Source organism: Euprymna scolopes, unplaced genomic scaffold (assembly GCF_053919585.1).
Source record: "Euprymna scolopes isolate OS-2025 unplaced genomic scaffold, ASM5391958v1 sca3, whole genome shotgun sequence".
Lineage (NCBI taxonomy): Eukaryota > Metazoa > Mollusca > Cephalopoda > Sepiida > Sepiolidae > Euprymna > Euprymna scolopes.
In genome coordinates, this window is record NW_027633324.1 from 82501 (window position 1) to 92683 (window position 10183).

At 29.0% G+C, this 10183-nt stretch overlaps 1 protein-coding gene across 1 annotated transcript in view; it reads left to right on the top strand.

Annotated features, from left to right (window-relative positions):
- The window catches only part of LOC145274257 (uncharacterized), a 60895-nt gene extending 59908 nt beyond the window's left edge, over positions 1–987 (top strand). The window contains exon 8 of the mRNA XM_080127375.1: positions 1–987. This exon is cut by the window's left edge and continues 782 nt beyond it. The gene's annotated coding sequence lies outside the window, so the exon portion shown is untranslated.
- The last annotated feature ends 9196 nt before the right edge of the window (positions 988–10183 follow it).

The window sequence follows — 10183 nt, forward strand, 5'->3', positions numbered from 1 at the left end:
TAAGCTGAGGCTGGCCAGTACCAGATGGGTGACCATTTGTATGAGTTTGGTTTTTAATGTGTATGTGTGTGGGGGCCAGGCTCCCCAAAATGGGGGGGGCAATTTAAAGCAGAATAAAAAAAATTATTTCAGCGCGTTTGGTCCACCGTAGTCGAAAGGCGGCAAACGTTTTCAAACGGGATCGAAAAAAATGATGCTATTTTTAACACAAAGGGCACAATATTTATCGAATTTTTTTTGTATCGATTATTCAAAGCATGCCCTGTTTAATAATGGTCATGCATTATTCGGCTCGCTAAAAAAAAATTGTTAATTTATTTATCAAAAATTTTAAAATGGCTTTTTTCGTATAAATATTTAAAAAAATTTTTTTTTGTTTTGCTTAATTTAAATTAATTATTTTACTTAACATATTCACCGAATTTCACACTTCAAAACTCAAAAGCGGGATAATTAAACACCATCGAAGTTCTGATATTCAGATGTCAAAATAAGGTATGCAAACAATTTTTTTTTTAATCTATAATTCTGTCCCTTACAACAACACAATATGTTTTGTTCAGCTTCAGATGATTATTTTAAGCATATTTGTTCCCACTTCAAAACAAGGGGGGTTTTGTAAGCAAAAAAATATATATATATAAATATCGTTTATGAAAAATAAGTACACTGTTATAAAGATCATTCTTCTCCTAATAGTCGCTGAAAATTTCGTATTGATCGGATAATTACCTGATTTTTGGTAGATTTTTAAAAAGACGGTCCGTCAAAAAGTACTGACCTGCCCCCCCCCAGTTTTGGCGGTGCCTAGTTGTTGTTATTGTTGTCACGGAACACTTGAATTCGCCGAATTATTTTTATCGACATCTTTATCCTTCGTAATTCTGAGAAAATATTTCGATTAACGAATTCTCCGGTCTTCCTGTATTGTTTAAAGTTCGGAAATAAAGAGTTGATTTTACTTCTTCGTAATTTGAAACACGTTTCGAGTGACGAATTTTTCGGCCTTGTTTATCTTTTCTTCTTCTTCTTCTTCTTCTTCTTCTTCTTCTTCCTTCTTCTTTCTTCTTCTTCTTCTTTTTCTTCTTCTTCTTCTTCTTCTTTGGATTCTTTATCTTCATTTTCTGTTTTTTTCTCCGTCTTTGTATCATCCTCCGTTTTCTTCTTTTGATGATGATGATGATGATGATGATGATGATGATGATGATGATGATTGTTTTTCTTTTCCTTTCGTCATGTATCACTCAACTTGGATATGGGTAAAACTTCTTTATTTGATTTTAGACGAAAATAAATCTTAAGGGGTCAAATTTGGGGTCAAAGTTAAAAAAAAGAAAAAATTACCTCTGCGTTCTTTACGTAAACACTTTTTGGTTTGAACATTTGCAATCTTACATAGTGTATTCACACGTAGGGCAAGTTATGAACAGCACATAGGGCCCGAACAAAGCCGGTCTGAACTACTACTAGTATATATATATATATATATATATATATATATATATATATATATATATATGTATATATGTATGTATATATATATGAACAAATGATTAATAAAACATGTTAAAAGACATCTTGAAAAAGAGTTACAAACATATTTAATTTTAAATTTTATATATATATATGTATGTATATATATATATGTGTGTGTGTATATATATATATATGAACAAATGATTAATAAAACATGTTAAAAGACATCTTGAAAAAGAGTTAAAAACATATTTAATTTTAAATTTTGTATATATATATATATATATATATATATATATATATATATATATGAACAAATGATTAATAAAACATGTTAAAAGACATCTTGAAAAAGAGTTAAAAACATTTAATTTAAAATTTTATATATATATATATATATATATATATGTATATATATATATATATATATATATATATATATATATATATATATATATATATATATATATATATATATATAGTGTTTTATGGAACTAAAACTAAAAGTACTAGAAGGTTTTAGTATGTCTACGTTTGATGCATGGAAAATAGTATACTTGAATGCGTAAATGAAAAGGTTAAACATATAAAACAATTTAAACGCCCTAGAAAAACCAATCCTCTTTTAAAAAGTTCAGAAATACGGGAGGAACTTAAAATACTTCAAGACATGTTTGTAATTGTTCCGATTGATAAAGCGGCAAACAATATAGCTTTTATATGTAAAAAAATATTATATACAACATTTATTGATAGAAGTAGGACTTATAGGAAACGTTTCGGATACTTATAAAGTAAGTAATAGTAATTTAGATAGCATTATTTTGAATAATAGTATTATTAGTGAAAAAGTAGGATTAAAGTTAGAAGATAAACACAAAAATCTTCCATGTATGTATTGGATACCTAAAATGCATAAAAATCCAGTTGGTGCTAGATTTATTGTAGGTTCTAAGACGTGCATCACTAAACCTTTTAGTAAAGCTATATCTAAAATATTTAAATTAATTATAAATCAAATAAATAATTTTCACCTGAAAAGTAAATTCTATAGTAATATAAATCTATTTGTGGTAGTAAATAATTCCAAACCAGTGAAAGAAAAATTAGATAAAATAAATTCCAGAATAAAAGCAAAATCTATAGCTACTTATGATTTTAGTACGCTATATACAAAAATTCCGCACGAAAAACTTATAAAAGAATTAAATGATACTGTAGATTTAGCTTTTCAAGGTGGAAAAGGTAAATATATAGACTTTTCAAACTCTAAAGCTTTCTGGTGTAAAAATAAAAATAGCAAAACTAGTGTTTCTAAAGGTATTTTAAAAATACTTGTAAGTCATCTTATTAAAGAATGCTATTTTCAAATAGGAAATAAAATATTACTCCAAACGATAGGTATCCCAGTGGGATTGGATCCTGCACCATTTTGGGCAAAATTGTATTTACATAGACTCGAGTATATATATGTAATCATTATTAAAAACAGATATATCTAAAACACATAACTTTCATGGGTGTAGGAGATTTATAGATGACCTTATATGTATAAACGATAATGATGAATTCGAAAAAAATAAACATCTTATATATCCAAACGAATTAAAATTGAATTGCGAACATAGAGGACAACAGGCTACATTTCTGGATTTAGATATAAAAATTGAGGATGGGATTTTTCTTTATAAAATATTTGATAAAAGAAACTCTTTCTCCTTTCAACTAGTTCGTATGCCGCATAAAGATAGTATCTGCCCTGTTTTTGTGTTTTATGGAACCATTATGTCAGAATTTTTTAGAATAGCTCGCGTTACTTTAAAATTAACAGATTTTATACCACCAGTTTCTAGCTTAGTAATAAGGATGATAAAACAAGGTGGGGATAAAAATAAAATATTAAAACAGTTAAATAAAGTATTTGTTCGTTATCCTGATGCTTTTGAATCGTTTAAGATAAACCAGACTATATTAATAAAGGAAATTCAAAACTATATTAGCAATGTATAAAATGTATTTATAATTACATATAATAAATTTATATATTAATAAAAAAAAATGTATATATGTACAAATATTTTTAACCTTTATATATCTAATTTTAAATAAATAAGAATAAATAAGAATGTAAATATACTAACTACTAATTATAGTGGGGGTGATAAGTAGTTAAATGGATTAATCCTAATCTTATAAATACAAGACTGATAAATTAAAAAATTAAAAAAATGTATCCATTTTAAATGTGGAAATTGATGAATTATATTTTTAGTTTATAGGGCAAAAGAGTCCCAACGCGTATAGAGACCCGTAAAAGTTGGTTCACGATAAACAGAAGTAAGAAAACACGAGGATGTCTTGGACATAAAAACATCCAAAAACGGAAGAGTAGAATTCGTTTCCTTGTCTACCGTAAACTTAAGATGAACGTTATTAAGGGACACAAAAAAGCATCCGCATTCGTCTCGTTGTCAAATAAGCAGAAAGTGTCGTCAACGTAACGAAAATAAATGTCTCGTTTGCATAAACCAGACAATAGACCCTCTTCATGAAAACCCACAAAGATATTAGCCAATGCTGATTCCAATGGAGAACCCATGGCCACACCATCCGTCTGTCTGTACATAATATCGTTGAAACTGAATTCTACCGACATGATGGCGAATATCATCAATTCTACAAAAATATTTTCTGGTATTGGGGAAGTCGGAAGTTTACTCCGATATAAAACGTCAGCACAAATATTGATAGTCTCTAACAATGGGATGCAAATAAAAAGACTGGAAATATCGAAGGAACACATGAATTTGTCTGAATGAGCATAATTTTGTATAAACGTAGCAAAGCTAAAAGAATCTTTAATACAATATGAACTATAAAGTTCCAAAACAGGTTCTAAAATAATTGTCAACCATTTTGCTAGCTTATGTTGACAAGACCCTATCATATATAATATGGGTCTCAATGGCACCCCCTCTTTATGGGTCTTAGGCAAACCATACAAACGAGGGCGAATAAAACCAATAGGACGAATTAAATTAGAAATGAAAGTGGGAAGAACACCACTTTTGACCCATTTGACAAGTTGTTTTTGGAACTTGGTCTCGATAGAAACAGTAGAATCATGAGTATCTACCGGACCCAATTTAACAAATTTAGAGGTGTCCCCCAGGATGGTCACCATTTTATTGACATAATCCTGGTGATCCATAATGACAACGCCAGAACCTTTATCGAGTTTTGTGATGACTAAAGATTTATTATAGCGAAGTGCTTTGATTATAAGATAATGTTCACTTCGCCATTTTGCTTCACAAAACGAAATAGGTGTGCCCGCATAAGAACGTGCGACGTCATTAAGTTTCGCCTTAATATCACTGACCATAGAGTCGGAAACAGGAGAAAGTCTTTTTAATTGAGCAAAAAAAAAACTTCAAATTCAGCATATATCTCTTCACGCTTTGGGGGTATGGGAGGAATGCAGAAGTGCAAGCCATGCGAAAGAATATTAAGTTCAAGCTCAGACAACTGCGCAGAAGAGAGATTTAAGACGTTCTGAGTAACAATAGGGTTCGTCGAACAACCATACTTTTTTTAAAAAATCAAATGTTGCAAATTCTTTTCATTTTTTAACGATAACATTGAAAGGCTACGTTCGTGCATTATTGCAACATATCTAGAAAATCTAATTTTGTCAAAAAAAAAACGACAAACTGCCAACCGAATCTTTCCAAATTTCGTGATATTTCTTGTTTAAACGTGCCAGATTACAAGAAAGATTAGACAAAAAATTAGAGATAAAATCACTTTCAATTTTTTGTCCAGGATGTAACTTAGCTCGCTTTATTTTAAATAAAATAAAAGCGGGACAAACTTTGTTGCTCAAGCACGAATTTAAGAAGGTCTGATTTGCCTGGGCAGTCCTGATTTTATTTTTTATTTTTATTAATGCATTTAATCTATTGATTGAATCAGGTGCGTACCTGGTCTTAAAATATTTGAAAATTTTCCGGGGGGGACAGAATTCTATAACGGCTAAATACAGACTAAAAACCATAATGAATTTAAAAAAATAAAAAATGAAAATAAAGGTTAGCTAACCAGGTTTCGTTCCTCACGTATCAAAGATAAATCGAAGAAAATACGATTAAAACAAACAAGAAGTCATGACGGGGATAGGAAAAAAAAAAAGAAATAAACGGGGGAAAATTACATAGAGACTAAATTAAGTCTTAGAAGATTTTCTTTTTGCTTGCAAAGAGAAGGTATCAAAGACTTTATATATATATATATATATATATATATATATATATATATATATATATAACTACTTCATTTACTCACATAAAATTAATATACGAAAGTATAGATTTATGCGTATTGACTACCTATATATATATATATATATATATATATATATATATATATATATATATATATATATATATGAGATAATGTTTGAATTTGTCCGAATAATTTTGAAACAATTGTAACTAACGATGAAATATACTAATTTTTCTTATCAACCATTCTTTGATATCTTGGTCTTTGTTAAAACAATATATATATATATGTGTGTGTGTGTGTGTGTGTGTGTGTATTGTTTTACAATATATATATATATATATATATATATATATATATATATATATATATATATATATATATATATATATATATCATTCAAATACTACAGTGTTTAAATTAAGGGTTAAGTGGCAGTTTCAGTCATTTATAGCTGCTTTAAAGCTTCACCGCTTACTCATTTTTCGATCAAATTTCAAAAAATTATTACAGCTTATAGGTCACCTCCTCAGCTATATTATAGAAAAAAATGTTAAATTTTCCTTCAGCAAAACAAAAGTTATGGTGAATTTTCTGATGTTCAAAATCGTAAAAAAACGTAAGGAGGTGAGCGACGTTTTTTTATGGCTGATTTCACTAGCAACCACGACTACTGTTGCTACCAATTTACCGCACTCGCGAAAATAGAAGTAACAATTGAAACAGAGAGAATGAAAGAATTAAAGGGGGATAATGTGAGGATTTTATTGAAAGCAGACGAGTGCCGTACATTGTTATTACATATACGTTTATGGGGACAAAAAATATGACTGAAATTAAACAAAGAACAAGTGAATTTACTGGAAGCCTGGAAAATTCATGGATTACAATAGAAAAATGCAAGCATGAAAAGTAATATGGTTTAAGCTTCAACATGGGAAAGTAAAGGACTAGGTGTTAAAACTGGAAAAGAAAAGGACAAGATATTCTAGTAAAAAATATAAATTTATAACTTAAAATATTGCAGCATTAAGAATTTTTTTTAATTAAATTTAATTATGTTATAATCAATTCGTCAACCTGCAATATATTAAGTCCTGATCCAGGACTTAATATATTGCAGTATTGATTCAGAATTGATTATATAATGTTATAAATTTAATTTTCAAAAAAATCCTTAATGCTGAAATATTTTAAGTTTTAAATTTATTATATGTTATAATAGAATATATTGTCCTTTTTCTTTTTCGATTTTAAGAACTAGTCCTTTACTTTTCCATGTTTAAGCTTAACCATATTACTTTTCATGTTCGCATTTTTCTATTGCCCGTCAGATGGATTCCCAGGTTGCTGACACTGTTGCAGAAGCGAGAACGCGTTGAGTGCTTTAGAATGAATTTGGAGATGTGCCAAGCATATTGTACTACATGGTCGTGAACGGCAGTACCAATACGACAATACATCGGACCTGGGATGGTTAACATTGGCCATGAAACGTCCAGGAACGGCAACCAATGTACGTTTGCCGGCAGGGAGTTACCTACTTCTCATAGGGACTCTTCTGCTCCATTGGTGGACGACTCTAGGACCTGTCGGTTTTAACAAACGGTATTCCAGAAAACAATAAATATATATATATATATATATATATATATATATATATATATATATATATACCTCAATCTGTTGAACTTCGTTATTGTCCCTCTCTGGTCGTAACGGCAATAGTTTCTTGGAGGGGGGAGAGTTTCTTGGTTGTTCCTGTCTGTAATTATCTGGAAACTGTTTTGTTAGGCTGCCACAACTGCTTGGGGTTGTTTTTTTTTCTGACTGGAATGGCTGCTGGTACGAACGTGCTCTGTGATGGACAATGATACGGTACATAGTTTATTCTACAAAAATATCCATATATTAATAGAAATTTTTAATCTTTTTTTTTTACACGGTGGTAACCGCTTATCAAGGCCCGGAAGCCACGCAGGGATAAGGGTTATCGCAAGTACAGTACGTTAGTGTGGAGATTTATTGAAGTGTTTACTTGAAGTGGCGGTTCATTAGGAATTTGTTAACGTTGGACTTTAAGACATCCATGTTGTAGTCCGGTGAGAAGCAGGTAGACGGAACAGAGTTCCACAGGCGTGCAGTTCTAAGAAAGAAGCTTTGTTCATGAATCTACGTTTTGATTTAGGCACAGATATAGAGTGGGGGAAATGTTTGACAGTGGATTCAGCTAGACGGGTGTTTTTCCACTCTATATCTGTGCCTAAATCAAAACGCGGATTTCATGAACAAAGCTTCTTTCTTAGAACTGCACACCTGTGGAACTCTGTTCCGTCTGCCTGCTTCCCTCCTGACTACAACTTGGATGTCTTCAAGTCTAATGTTAACAAATTCCTAATGAACCGCCCCCTTAAGTAAACACTTCATCAAATCTCCTCACTAACGTAATGTACTTGCAATAACCCTTATCCCTGAGTGGTTTCCGGGCCTTGATAAGTGGTGATAAAAAAAAAAAAATACGCGCGGACATGAACATATGTTATAACTAAAACGTTCATTCTTTCAACAGCAAATAAACGACGTTTATCTTATCCATCAATTGAGTCTTTGTTTCCTTCAATTCCATTTGTTTCATTATTTTCTTGTGGCGAGCTAGGGTATTATATCCTAGTCCCCTACAAATATTAAGATTTACTTATCCGCGAAGTTTCAAAGAAATGCATCCTTGTAATCAGAGGAAATATATTAGTAAATAAATATCGTAGCGAATTTATGAATGTGCTGGTACTGGCATAAGTTAAAACTGCATAAGATGAAACCATGTCATCAATGCAAAAAAAAAAGTTTTAGTGCACTGAGTTCATGAAATAGGGAGAAAAAAATGGAAACTGAAAAAAATTAAATGAAAAATTAAAGGTCAAAAATCCAAATGTAAGGATAATGAGTGGTTAAGTATTCCAAAGCAAAAGCATCATCAGAAGCAATGATCTCAAAAGAAGTCAGTTTATAATAGATCAAAATTCTAAATTCAAAATGTGTGTAATCCAATTATTTGAATCAGTTTATAATAGATCAAAATTCTAAATTCAAAATGTGTGTAATCCAATTATTTGAGTCAGTTTATAATAGATCAAAATTCTAAATTCAAAATGTGTGTAATCCAATTATTTGAGTCAGTTTATAATAGATCAAAATTTTAAATTCAAAATGTGTGTAATCCAATTATTTGAGTCAGTTTATAATAGATCAAAATTTTAAATTCAAAATGTGTGTAATCCAATTATTTGAGTCAGTTTATAATAGATCAAAATTTTAAATTAAAAATGTGTGTAATCCAATTATTTGAGTCAGTTTATAATAGATCAAAATTTTAAATTAAAAATGTGTGTAATCCAATTATTTGAGTCAGTTTATAATAGATCAAAATTCTAAATTCAAAATGTGTGTAATCCAATCATTAAAGTCAGTTTATAATAGATCAAAATTTTAAATTCAAAATGTGTGTAATCCAATTATTTGAGTCAGTTTATAATAGATCAAAATTGTAAATTCAAAATGTGTGTAATCCAATTATTTGAGTCAGTTTATAATAGATCAAAATTTTAAATTAAAAATGTGTGTAATCCAATTATTTGAGTCAGTTTATAATAGATCAAAATTTTAAATTAAAAATGTGTGTAATCCAATTATTTGAGTCAGTTTATAATAGATCAAAATTCTAAATTCAAAATGTGTGTAATCCAATCATTAAAGTCAGTTTATAATAGATCAAAATTCTAAATTCAAAATGTGTGTAATCCAATTATTTGAGTCAGTTTATAATAGATCAAAATTTTAAATTAAAAATGTGTGTAATCCAATTATTCGAGTCAGTTTATAATAGATCAAAATTCTAAATTCAAAATGTGTGTAATCCAATCATTAAAGTCAGTTTATAATAGATCAAAATTTTAAATTCAAAATGTGTGTAATCCAATTATTTGAGTCAGTTTATAATAGATCAAAATTTTAAATTAAAAATGTGTGTAATCCAATTATTTGAGTCAGTTTATAATAGATCAAAATTCTAAATTCAAAATGTGTGTAATCCAATCATTAAAGTCAGTTTATAATAGATCAAAATTTTAAATTCAAAATGTGTGTAATCCAATTATTTGAGTCAGTTTATAATAGATCAAAATTTTAAATTAAAAATGTGTGTAATCCAATTATTTGAGTCAGTTTATAATAGATCAAAATTTTAAATTAAAAATGTGTGTAATCCAATTATTTGAGTCAGTTTATAATAGATCAAAATTTTAAATTAAAAATGTGTGTAATCCAATTATTTGAGTCAGTTTATAATAGATCAAAATTTTAAATTCAAAATGTGTGTAATCCAATTATTTGAGTCAGTTTATAATAGATCAAAATTTTAAATTAA